This window comes from Cricetulus griseus, chromosome X, assembly GCF_003668045.3.
Source record: "Cricetulus griseus strain 17A/GY chromosome X, alternate assembly CriGri-PICRH-1.0, whole genome shotgun sequence".
Lineage (NCBI taxonomy): Eukaryota > Metazoa > Chordata > Mammalia > Rodentia > Cricetidae > Cricetulus > Cricetulus griseus.
This window is the reverse complement of record NC_048604.1, coordinates 124023079-124036762: the sequence shown is the minus strand read 5'-3', so window position 1 is coordinate 124036762 and position 13684 is coordinate 124023079. Positions and strand designations below refer to the sequence as shown.

Below are 13684 nucleotides of genomic sequence, written 5' to 3'. Positions count from 1 at the left end.
ATTTACCAGGATCTTGTGTGAAATGTTTGTTAATGGGGCTATGGTTGTGCTGTGGGAGTTCCAGGGGTACAACCTCTCTTAACAGTGAATCAACTTGCCTTTTTTAATTGGGAAAATCTAAGAAAATGAATACATTTTTCTTAATCCCAAGGGAATTTACTTATATAGATGGAAAAAGTCTTTTCATAGCTAATTTTTTCTAACCCAGAGGGGGTCTAGACTATGAAGGGAGAAATGGTCACCTCAGAGGGGGTGACTCTTTGGCATAGGAGTCATGCTTGGCACAATAAATGCCTCCAGGAAATGAGGCAGCCCCTGGAAATTGAACTGCATATCTGAATCCAGAAAAGGATACTTTTAACAGTGCTTCTCAAAAATATGTCTACGATGGTTCTCTTGTCCCTATGCGTTTCTAGTGATCAAGAAAATGCAGCTTTCCCTGTTCGTTTCCATGTCTCTCTGTCCCCACTTTTTCTTTTTAGCACTTACTTCCTTTTGGCATATTGTACATTTTATGTCCCTGCTTGACAGTTTAGTTAACCAATGCTGGTTTGTTAGATTTAAACAGATGTAAAGATTTCTAGATACATATTTTGATCTCTGTCTTCAACTTCCCTTATGTTCATTTTAAATTGCTGTTGATAAGAAATATTTTTCCGACAGTTTTTCTTTTATTTCCATTTTGTATTTTTGAGACAGGGTTTCTATGTATACCATGGCTGTCCTTGACCTTGCTCTGTAGACCAGGCCTAATAGTTCTGAAAATTTATTTCTCTTAAACTTGTTTAGGTTGTATGGTCAAAATTTGGAGAACATGTTTTCATTCAATTTTTTAAATGAAATGACCATTTATTTTCTTTACCAGGAAGAGTAAGAATTAAGGAGAACATGCAAAGTAAAATCATTTTATTGACTTTTAAACATAGAGATGGGTAGGAGAATTAGAACATGTATTTCAGCTAAAATATCTTAATGCCTACTAAATTGAAAAATAGTCAACATAAAACAATTGCTGTATGTATTATATGTTAAAAATGTAATAATCTTAACTCCATTTCTTAGGATTCCATACTGTAAACTCTCACTACTGTAATTTATATATTCTAAAGTGTTTAAGCTAATCGAAGACATGAGGCATACCACACATGCTATTAGTTGTAAATTATGTGGTTAAATGTAAATACATTATTATAGCTTATTTTTTTATTTTTGTAATTGAACAGATTTGATCCTTACAGAAGTTGGATTTGATGTTTCTATAAGTTAGTATAACAATTGAAACATTTTATTTTCTTAGGTATAGTATGTAGCATCTATTTTGAAATCACCTTAAAACATTAATCTAAATGTTATGATAACTTCATTCATAAATAGAAATATAACCTGGTTTGTGGTGGCACACGTATTTAATTCCAGCACTTGAGGGGGGATAGGCAGGAGGATCTCTGTAAGTTCAAGGGCATCCTATTCTACATAGTGAGTTCCAAGACAGCCAGGACTGTTACACAGAGAAACTCTTTCTCAAAAAAAAAAAAACAAGAAAAAGTAACTGTAAAGAAAAAATATAACCTTTCAGAGACTGGTCAGTGATGCATGGCCTTTAATCCCAGCACAAAGAGGCAGAGACAGGTGGATGTCTCTGGTTTGGAGGACAGTCAGAGCTTTTACAGAGAAACCCTGCTGTCTTGAAAGCCCCTCCTTAATCATAAGGTAGAATCTTCTGTCATGAAGGCCAAGCTAAGATTTCATTTTAAAGGGCATGTCCTTCTTGGCCATGAAAAAAAAAATTAGTTCTTGAAACACCTGACTGTTCTGGTGGGTACCTTATTGCTGGTGTTACTGTCATTTTTCTGCTTTTCTCTCTTTACAAAATGGATAAAATATTTTTAAAAGAGAATATGTTGACACTTCCTCATGTACACATAAGGACCTTAATTTAGTTCTTAACTAGGAAGAATGGGTTGAATTTATGTAGGCCTGGCAATGCTTTGCTGTGAGTTCCCACAGTTCTGCTTACCTACACACAGAATAATCTCCAAATCTGAACTATTACTCTAGGAGAGTCCCCAGTGTGTGGAGCAAATGTGCTTGCTCTTTATTAAGCTTACTTAATCAGCCTCTCAGCTGATTCCATCAGTTTCTCTTAACCACAGAACCTAAAGAGAGTTCTGGTGTTTACATGTGATCTTACATAGAAACACACATGTTTGAGAACATGGAATGATGGTGCTCTACTCACTTGATTTTTCCTCAACCCTTTCAGTTTAGCCCCTGCCCTGTGGGTTTCAGCTAACTTGTGAGTTTGGGCACTGGTGATTAACTAAAATAGCAACAATTTGTTGGCTCTCATTTGTTATACATTTAATATTTTTGAAGTAGCTGCTCCTGTAGGTGGTCCACTGGAGGTACCTTGTCTCTCTCATCCTCAGCAAGCTGTGGCTGCCACTATTGTGTCTACTTCATAAGTGAGGTGCCTAAAGCACAGAGAAACAAAGGAACTTTATTCGGGGCACATGTATGCTGTAGGAACAGAATCTGAATCCAAATAGGTTGTTGCCAGCACAGATGGGAAGTACTTTGGGTCCAAAGGCAGAGTAAAAGTTGACTGGAGCTGAAAATTTCAGCAGTGATCTTCTCAAGTCTGTTCTAGAAAGTGTCACATCTTTCAGACCTGGGCCTCTCTACTGAAGTACACAGTTGACTTTTGCTACTTCTTTTTTGACAGCTCAGTAGGAGCAGTCTTAGTCACTGGTGTTTTATGAGTTTTAATTAGGCCACTGAAGTCCAGGAGGGGGAATTCCTTGTTTTCAGTTGATCTAAATCACTAATAAATTTACTCATCTAACTTCCTGTATTTTTTCCTCTCAAGTTTTCTTTTGAAGGTGGCGGACGGGGGGAGGGGGCATATGTGAGCACTTGGAGATTCCGTATTCATTAGTAGATTTTACCTTTATCTCCATTTAATTCTGAAGGCTTTCACTATGGAACAGAGCTTGGAAGTAGCCACTGATGTCCATTAAAAAAAAAACAAAAAAACTTCATGTTTGCACCAAGTGTTAAATTTCAGATTATGGGAATGAAGTTTGAAGGTTAATAGCTTCCTCTTGCTATACATGCTGAGAATTTGATTTAGAAAGTAGGTAAGGGCAGCTCATCGAGGTCCATGAGTTTAAAGCACTTGGAAATCTCTAAAAATTCTCACTGGTCTTGAATTGGGCCTATTCCTAGGAGGATATGCTAATGGGACTTGCCTTCTTTCCATCTTTTTTCTTTGCTCATTCATTCATCTTTATTTTTACTCATTCTACCTTTTCCTGCAGACAGGGAGAAAAGGTCAGGACGAGAGTCCATGGAATGTGGTTGGAGAGAGGAATGTGTATGCTGTAAATTTCTTTGTCCCATTTCCCTCTGTAAATATCTTCTGTTTGACACTTGTCATTTAGGGGCAGTAGACCTCTCACAGATATCAGGTCTTTAGTCATCTTCTATAACCCGTCTCCTTGTTTAAACTGGGAAGAAAAGCCTGGGGAGGGAAAACTATGCAGCAAAATGACTGCATGGATAAGTTGGCTTCCTTTTATCATGGCTAAATTATAAATACGGTTTCAGAACTTGCAAACCATTTCTGTAAAGAAGAGTAATGTTAACAAAAGCCTCCCCAAAGATATATTGGAAAATAATTTTAAATAGACAAACTCTGATCCGACTCAAACTTGAGGGTTTTTTGTTTGCATGCTTGTTTGTTTGTTTGGGTTTTTAATCTCTAAGTAAACTTCTGTGGAAATTGAGGTGGGATACTTTTCTTTTGTGTTGGGAGGAAGAAGTAGTGCTACTCCAACAGTCCAGAGAAAGTGTTACTTGTAACCCTGCTGTAATAACAAATACTTCTGGAAGACATATTTTACCTTTACTTGTAATTAGTAGTAAATTCACCCTGGATTTCACTGCCCACAGATCTTTTAAAAATACTCATTCAGATTCTTCTCAAGGAATCAGAATAGCTGGTATCTTATAGCCACAAAGACATTGAAGATAGTATGTACTTTAGTGTGAATTGTGAAGTCTGTTTTCCTGGCAAGCGTATGGTCCAATGGAAGGAATTGGTAACGTAGATCACAGTTAAGCAAACAAATTGGTCAATGCAGAGTTTCTTATTTTCCCACATTCTGTTTCGAATCAGCGTGCTAATAACTCCTATTGGGTTTTCTACCCCTGGAAGGTAGGTAAGCTGTAGAGCAGCTATCCTTTCTTCTCTTAGGCACAGTTTCTCTTAATGCTAGGCAAATGGATCACTTGTTTGCCCCTGAACCCTGACCATTAAAAGTTTGGATTGTTTGGTAAGGTGTTCATAAAGGTTGTCTCCAGTGCCAACTAGATTTGATAGGTATGTAGGAGAAATAATAGGCAAAGATACCACACAGAGAAAAGTTTGTTTTAGTGTTCTATTCTAAGTCTAAGAGTGCAGCAGTCAATAGTCCTTGCTTATATGGTGAGTAGAAAGAAATATATGTGTGGTAATTGTTGGTAAATGTAATGGCTGAACACACAACCAACCCAGACATATAGGGAGTAATGGGTGAACACACAACCAACCCAGGCAAATAGGGAATACTACAGGGTTAGAATGCAGCTGCTTAGCTAGAGCTGATTAAAATGCCTCTCTGATGCAGTGGCATTTATGCAGAGAAACCCGTAGAGAGATCAGGGAAAGAACTTCTTTGGTCATATAGTAAGATGGACTCCATAGTAAGATGCTGGAGGGATGAGGTACTAACTAGAGGAAGGCCATAATATTTCCAAGGATGTATATGGTATCCATAGGGAACCTAGAGAGGCAAACCCCTTTGTACTTTAAAAAACCAAAGTCGGTATACTTTGTAGAGGGCTGTCTTTTGATAAAATGCTACTTTTATGATTCTGATTGTGTTTATGGCAAAGCTCCTAGTAAAGAAAGATGAAGGAGCTCAATGTGCTTAGTTCCTCCTCCCATCCCATGTATTCCGGAGAATGAGGACCTTGACTAATAGTGTTGTGTTTTGATTGATTTTTGTTAACACATATCTCTCTTCTCACCAGGGATGTCTTTGCTTAGGTGTTTGTTTTTTATTTTCTAATTCTATTTTGCATTCATTCAATTAATAAGGTCCCTCATTAGTATATAAGAAAATTTTGTTTCACACAGGTCAGAAAATTGCTAAATCCTACTGATTTTACAACTGGAGACAAGAAGGGAACTTAGATAAATGAGAGCAGTTGGGAAAGGTGGGAATTTAAAGTTGTATTGAAAAACAATTACTTGCCATTCCTGAAAGGGAGAGCAATGATTGCCATAAATGCCCTCTATTGTTCTTTTTGTAATCTGATACTGAAAGTCTTGATTTGTGTGTTAAAGAATGTGTACTTAGTATCATCTGGAAATTTGCATAGCAAGCGTGAGAATGGACATAAAGCATATACATAACATTATATAGACAACTAGACTAGACTAGACCTGACAACAAATAGGACTCATAGATCTTACCTAAGTAGATCTTATTTCATGATACCTGAGCCTTTATCCAAACTTCTTATCATCTGGCCTGACTAGTTAGGGATGCACTCCTGTTAACCCTGAGTTCTTTTTAACAAGGGGCCCACCTGCAAAAAAGACTTATTGGTTTTGTTGTTTATAGTTTGCCTCTGGCTGAAACTGACTGATCTGTTTCACTTGTGCCGAGGAGAATTGCATACTTTTGGAACAGTGTGGTGTCAGTGAGAAGGGCTATGTGTGCTGCTTTTTTTCCTGACTCAAGAACTTGATATGAAAACAGAGAGAGGCTTGGGCCACCCATGCCTTTGGAAGCATTGCAAATGAAGCCAAGAGGAAGATGGAAAAATGGACAGGGAGGTGGTGGTGGGGAGTCCCAGGGGACAAATCTCTGGTTGCAAGACCAGGTGACAGCCCTTCATTCTTCCTGGTGTTCCAGACATGCTGTCCTTTCCTGCGTACATCCTATGAAGCAAGGGAGTGCTTTTGATTGGGCATCACTTTGCTGACTAGATGAGGAAGATGAATTCAGGAATGGCCTTTTAAGGCAACATTTTGTGTGAAATCATCCTGTGTACATCTCTCCACTGGATTCACTTTCTTTCTAGAAATTGATGATTTCTTGCCTTGAAGACAACAGTACATGTTTTGTCTTGTCAGGATTGTGTTGTGCTCAGTCCTTCTTCAAAGACCTAATCTCCTGCACCCACCCCATCCTTGTTCTCTGTGCCCTGGGATTTCCCCCTCCTCCCATGTAAATCCAGACAACTTTCTGCCTGTATTCTGAAACCTTAGTGTTTCTGCCTTCGACTTGAGTCTCCTCGAAACGATTGTGTGGTGGTGGCTGGGCACTGCAAAATGAGTCAGTTCCTGCAGTTTGGTTACAAGTTCTCAAAAAGTATTTCAGAATGTGGATGTGGTCAGCAGAGTCATTTTCCAGGCATCTAAAAGGAAACCCACATCAACTGTAACCTGCTGGTGCCACACAACACAGCCAGTCCTGTTTTCCCTCAGAGCAATCCCTAGAACTGCCCTCCAGTTTAGCTGCCAGTTAACATATCTCAACTGGGCATTCATGTTCTTATTTGCATGTCACTTTTTTTTTATCTGCCACCATGTGCACAAACAATGCAACACGGGTTTTAACTTTCTTTACATTCACGTATGTGCCTGAGTTTGAAACAGGAGATTTATTGTTTTGTAAAATAGAATCAATAAGACTAGAGTATAATTAGAGGATTTGAAATGGGACTTATTGAAAATTGGGAAATTTTTCATAGTAGTAACCAGTGTGTTTTTTTTTGGGGGGGGGGTACCATGTAGTGTATTGGATTACTTCATTCACTAAGTTTTCTAGAGTTTGAAATAGTCATAAATAATTTAAATTCTTTTCAAGCTTTAGGAGAGTTTCAAGCTCATCATAAACATAACAGGTTTTAGAATTTTTTGGAAATTATTTACTGGTGTACCATTAATTTTGTAAAAATTGATTTTGTTTCAATCACTCAGAAACTGATAACATTTTCAATAATAAGAAAGTAGCAAGATTAAAACATAGGCAAAGCATTTCAATAGACTTTTCACTAAAGAAGATACCCCTATTGTATAGATAAGTGCATAAAAGGTATTCATCATCATTAGTCATTAGGGAAATGTACATGAAAACTACACACTAGTTGAATGGATCAAATGTTAAGTGCTGACAATCAAGTGCAAGTTAAGAATGCAGAGCTTTAGGGCTCAGATATTTAGGAAGAAATGTGGAATGGTAAAAATATTTTAGAAGACAATTTGGCAGTTTCTTAGGATGTCAAAATACAAAATCAAGCTTTCCTGTTTAGAGGGACGTGAAAGCCATGTGTATGCGAATGTTTATACAAGTTTTATTAGTTATGGTCAAGAACTAGAAAACCCAAAATGTCCAACTGCAACTTAATAGACAAACAAATCATGGTGTATCTCAATGGATATTGCTCAGTAATGGAAAAAGTTACAGCCTTAAAATAAAATGAGAGACCCTTATGAGACACTGAATGTGATGCCATTTAGCCAAATTTCTAGGAAATGCAGAAAGATGGCAGAAAGATGAGGGATGGCATTAAGTGGAGAACAGAGATGTGGATAGTAAGAGGGAAGGGCTGGAATAGGTCACAGGGAAACCAGGTCTAGTGGATAATTTTACTTTCTTATTTATGCTGATGTTTCATGGGTGATTCTGTAATCCACACCTCCAGATCATCTAATTTAATCATGTGTGGTTTATTGCATGTTGATTATTCCTTGATTTTAGAAGAATGTGAAGAAAACAAGATATCATTATTACAGTAGATGGTGGGTTTGAAAATGTCCCTGTTTGGTAAAATCTAGATTTACTGTCTCTTAGGGAAGGAAAACCAGAGTTTTAATGGTTTTGGTATAGAAATATAGAACTTTCTAGGATAGGTGAACATACAGAGTTCAACAGTGAATGTAGTCTGTAGCCACCCAGATCTTTCACCACCCATTGCCATGTAAATGAATGCATTTGTTTTTACAAAGTGTCCTCCCTACTTGAAATTGGTAGAGCAGCTGCATGCTGGCTTTAGAAACACGATTACACCATTGTTGTAGGGCTCCTATGCAGCAAGGCGAAGCTTCAGGAACTGGCCTCAGCTTGTAAGCTACCTACCTATCTCATTGTGTGCAAGCGTTTCTGTGGTTATGTGGCTCAGTATTATTTTCTTTTGACTGAAGAATAAATAAGCTTAGAAATGCCAAGATGTTTCCTGGATCACGGAACCCTTGTGTCCCTTTGGTGAGCAAGGTCACCATTCTCTTGCTACTTGCTCCATACACCTTGTTATTTTCACAAACTCATCATTGACTATTTGGCCAAGGCTCTGAGCTCATTTCCAGTTCTTCCTACAAGCACACTAAATAATAAATAGGTGGTTTCAGATGATTCACAAAACCACAGGTAAAGGCAGCCGCTATTGAAGGTTTCTTTCCCTGGAAAACTGATCCATACCTGGTATCTTTTTGTACCTGTGCTATATTGGTAGCATATTTATTCTCCAGGTATTTGTCAGGCTAAATGTCCTTCTTTGTCTCTCTTACTTTTTCCCATTTGTGGTTTTTGAGGAAAATGATTCCCAAGCACTCATTACATAATTTGCCACCCAAACTTGTCAGCATATGTGATAAACTATGAGGCATCTGGGTATAGCATTCAGTACCCTGGGAGATGTTTTGAGGGGGCTATGAGGAGAAATCTGTGGGCAAGTAACTATGAAAATGAAAGGACACCATCAAATATGGTTCTTGCCTACTAGATTTCTCAGAATTTTTATATTTGTAGGGAGATGGTGCAATGCACATTTCTTATTTGTAATAGAGTCAAAGAACTTCGGGCTGCTTTGTTTGTTTGGTCGGTTGGTGGCTTGTATTCTGGTTGAAGGGTGAACAAAGAATATAAGATTCTGTGTGGAAATGAAACTCAGTCAAGGAAAATTCTTTTCTTTTCGTTCCATTTTGCTCTTTTTTCACTAATGATTCTGTTCCCTGCTGGTATTCATAGGGACATCTCTGGAAGAAATGTGGTGACGGGCATGATAGCCCTCTCCAGTCTGTGTGGGATTTCCATGTTAGCACTAGCACTTTTAAGATGGGAAAGGAAAAGAAGGACCATGTTTGGGATTATTCTTCTCCACTTAGTTCCCCAAACTACAGAGAGTTTGATCATCAGAGTAATGTCAGGAAATGCTTAGTAATTTCCCAGGAGAATCTGAACCAGTCTTGATAGCATAGTTAGGAGAACCACATGGGGTTAGAGGCTTGCAGCCAGGAGCCCAGGAAAATGCAGTCTTTTCTAGAGTAGGGAGCTGGTTATGGAAGCCAAGGCCTCACATGATGCTAGAGTGCCACTGAGTTTCACCCCAGGCCTCTCTTTTATAAACTGAGAGTTCCATTCCTAGGGCACATTGACCCACACATCCAGCCCTACCTCACTTCCAGTCAATCCTTTCAAGGCACACCTCTCCTGACCCCTTTTGCCCCTCACAGAAAGAGGAACCAGATTTCCCCTGTGTTAGTTACCATCAATATAAACAGCAATTTTAATCCTGTTATTTCCCCTTTCAACCTAGTAATGAAGTCTGTTCCTCTGCTCAAGAAGAAAGACCTTCTTCCTTCATCTCTTGCCTTCCCCCAGGCTTAGGATTAATTTTCCCTTTCTTGTAGACTCTGAACTCCATCCTTTTCTAACTTTTAATTAAACTCATCAAAGTCATGCCCCTGTCTTCCCAGAGTCACTCCACTCTCTTCCCAACCTTTCAGGTTTTCCCGTCTTCTGCATAGTTAAGAACAGCCATTCAGGAATCTGATGGCCCCACTGTGGAATGTCAGGGTACCTGTCTGCTCTTAACCATGTTTCTGCTTTTGCTGCAGTGGCTGTCTTCCCTCCTCATACTTTGTCAGTAATGGTGACACTTTCTAGTATCCACCTTCCTTTATGTATTGCATATTATGCAGTATAAAAATAGATGATTTCCAATTGAAAGCAGATTCCCCCTCATTAATCTTTCCCTGATGTTTCCCTCTCATTTGATGAATAGGCCAGAAGTTAACCACCAATGTTGTCCTTGGGTGCAGTCTACCTTTTTTTTTTTTAAGACATGTGCTCTTGTGGAAACTCATCAATTAGAGGAGGCTGACTAGTCAGCAAGCCCAAGGAATACACCAATATCTCTCTCCATTGCTAGTATTACAGTGGAACACCATCATATACTTCGCTGTTGCTGTTGTGTGTTTTTTAAACTTTGGTCCTGTGGACCAAATGCCAAGTCCTCATTGTTTTATAACAAGTTTAATAACAAGTTCTTTACAGACGTAACTTTGTTCCCAGCCCCACTTTTCTTAGTTTTTAATCTTAATTTTGACTGGCTTGGTGGTATTTCTCTAAGTGTTTGTTTTTGCTCTACAGAACTGGCCATGTACTGTGAAAACCCTTCCCCTGTCAGCATGGGTACAATCCAGCATCTGCACCTAAATATAAAGGCCAGAAAAGGAATGCTGTTGTCAAGATGTAACATGGCTCTTGGTTTGTACTAAGCTGCTTCTGACAAAATTCATGCTCTCCTGACTAGCTAAAGAACTGGATTCATTTTCACTATGTAAGTAACAACCCGTTGGGCAGCAAATACTTGATTGTAAGCAAGGACTATATACTGCTGTCTTTCTCACATTCTCTCAAGTTTGAAAAACAAATCAGTATCCTGATTGTCTTTTATGCAACACTCTTCAGACTGCTGTTTAAAGTTTCACTTACATTTTCCATTTTGTCCTTGTCACACTAGAATCCACATTTTTTCTCTTTTTCTTCTTTGTTGAGCATTGCATTTTTGTAGTTAGCAGCTTTATCAAATAGATTCTGTACATATGTTGACATACATTTAACATTTTATCCAAATCTTCACACTCCATCAGTTAGCTTGGTTTTTCACCCATTTTTCTTTGTGGTAGGAGCCATTTGAATAGATTTAGTTTAAAAAATAAACACAGGACTCTGTTGGTATACAGTGTGCTTTGCTTTCTGGTAGTCTTCCATGGGTGTGTGACAGGCTGTAGTGAAGGTTGTCTTTCTGAGGGCACCTTCTGCCTAACAGTACCCTACAGTGCCGTCACGTATATAATGACATACACAGGTGCTGTCCTGAATGGAGATGTTCACCCATAGGGTCTCAGGGTTTTCTGTGTGCTTTCTCTGAATTGTGATATTATATTTGCCCAGCCATTTTATAATTGATTGATCTCTGATTGATTTAGGTGACAAATACTTACAAAATGCTGCTGGCACCTAGGGAATTACAAAAAGAGTGAGATTTGATTACTAGCTAAAAGTACCCGTCTTCTCACAGGGAGCCACATTTCTAGACAATGAATGTCAGAGCAGTGTGACTTTGTTTCTCACCAGCACAGACAGAGCCATCAGGGAGCAAGCCCCAAAGCATCCTTCTCATCTGTGAGGAGACCTAGACTTGGCCCTTCTCCTGAAAGTAGAAGCTGGGCAACCATCACATAGAGGGCCCAGTACTTACTTCTCCTCCAGCTTGTTTGAGCTCAGAAGAACTTGTCTGAGAGGGTTAGAGAAGAACTAAAACTTCGGTACCATGAAAATATTGGATGGCATAAAAGTTGGGCAATGCCAAAAACAGAGGCTTGGTGGTTAATATTATAAATGAGACCTACAGACTATGATGTTAGATGTCTTTGGGAAACTGCACATGGCTCAGATGTGAGACCAAATAACGGAAAGACTAGTAGTGGGTTATGATTAAACAAAGTCCAAGTATTCATTTTTGGAGAAACTAACTGGTTTCTTCTTTCTGTTTACGGGTTCAGGAAAACAATTATTTGACATCCTTATATTATAATTAATGGGATGCAAATAATTTTATTTCCCCCTTTTTTCAAGGATAGGAATCCTTCACTGCCTTGCACCTTGCTGACATTGTTTCTAGAAAATGGTGTCTGTTTTTTCCAGAGTGGAATGAGAGCGAGAGAAGAAAGGAAGGGAAAAAATGGATTGAAGACAATTGATTTCTGGAATTTGTCCACACAAAAAACCCTAGTCACTTAGGTTAAAGCTATCCTTTTTCTCTGAGTGCATTTAGTGATCAAAACCCACTTAGGGTCTCATCCAGTAATTGTTTAAAAATTGATTTTTTTTCACTCAGAGGGATTAAAGGCATGTATCTCATTGTTAAATATTATTTTCAAAAACTAGTCTGAGTCTGTCTTTATTATCTGGAAGAGGTTTCGCCTTTAGAAGCATGCTTAGGATCTTGTGCCAACCCAAAACCTTCCCAGGCCTGTTCAGGCTAGAATTATTTGGCAGAGAATGTCTTTTTTAAATTGTCTTGAATAGGAATGTTCCCGAAAATGTTCACCTCAAACTTCAAGTTGACTTGTAGAACAATTTACTAAATAGAGATGTGCGGATCAAGTGACCATCAGCTGGTATAAATGTTTTTGGTCAATGTAGTCACAGGACCTCAGGTATGCAAGAGTTAGACAGGCTGCCACCACGTGCCTGCTTATGGTGATAGCCTAATTCAAGTGCTCTAACATAATGCAGAAGGAATCTAAGTTCCCAGGAATGCACTTTAATTAGACACCTGTATTTAAAAGGCTGGTTTCTCCTCCAGAATAATTTAACCCTGTGGCACACTGCGTATATGAATGCATTACTTTCCTGGTCTATACTTAGTGTTAATTAGAGTTTTTTTTTTGTTCTTTACCATTTGAGAAGCACATGTTTTTTTTTTTTTATTTTAAACAGCTTTATTGAAGTGTGGTAAACAAAGAACAGCACATACTCCGTGGGTACTTTGAGTGTGGACATATGTAAACACCTGTGATGCTGTGACCCCAATCACCCATAATCAAGGTAATCACAGGCCCAGTGCCTCCCAAAGTTTGTTTCTCTCCTGCTCCCCTTGTCTCCCCCTCCATATATATATGTCTATTTTTAAAGAACATTTGACATAAAGCCCATCTAAATGGTGATGGTGTTAAAGTCATGGACTGGCTTGTGCTCTTTCAGATCCATAAATGTGTTTGTGACAGAACTCGACTGCATCCTTAAGTTAATGGAAAGCTGCTAGCACGTACACTAAATGTTACATGCCACTGGGCTGGCTTCTGGAGACATGTAATTACAGAACTAAAGTGTTTAGAAGCATTTTTATGGGGTTTATTTAAATTAGAAACAATCTTATTTTACATATTCCAGTTCCCTCCATCCCATCCTCCCATCCCCCTCAACGACCCCACATCCCATCCTCCATCCACTCACCAGGGATGTTGGCCTTCCATGAGGGAACATTAAAATCTGCCAAGTTATTTTGGAGCAGGGTCTAGGCCCTCCCCTGTGTATCTAGGCTAAGAGAGTATCCCACCATGGGAAATGGGATCCAGAAGTCCATTTGTGCTCTAGGGATACATCCTAGTTCCATTGTCAGGCCCCACTGACTGTCCAGTATCTACCACTGACACCCACGTTGAGGGGGCCTGGTTTGGTCTTATGCAGGTTCCCCAGCTGTCAGACTGGGGTCCATGAGCTCCCATTTGCTCAGGTCAGGTGATTTCTGTGGGTTTCCCCAGCATGGTCTTGATCCC

At 39.0% G+C, this 13684-nt stretch overlaps 1 long non-coding RNA gene across 6 annotated transcripts in view; it reads left to right on the top strand.

Annotated features, from left to right (window-relative positions):
- LOC103160033 overlaps nt 1-13684 on the top strand; it is an 80706-nt gene that overhangs the window by 60946 nt on the left and 6076 nt on the right. For all 6 annotated transcript variants that reach the window (XR_003488317.2, XR_003488318.2, XR_003488319.1 and 3 more), the window contains 2 exons: nt 10488-10677; nt 12846-12953. This is a non-coding gene — a long non-coding RNA (uncharacterized LOC103160033). The remainder of the gene's footprint in view (nt 1-10487; nt 10678-12845; nt 12954-13684) is intronic.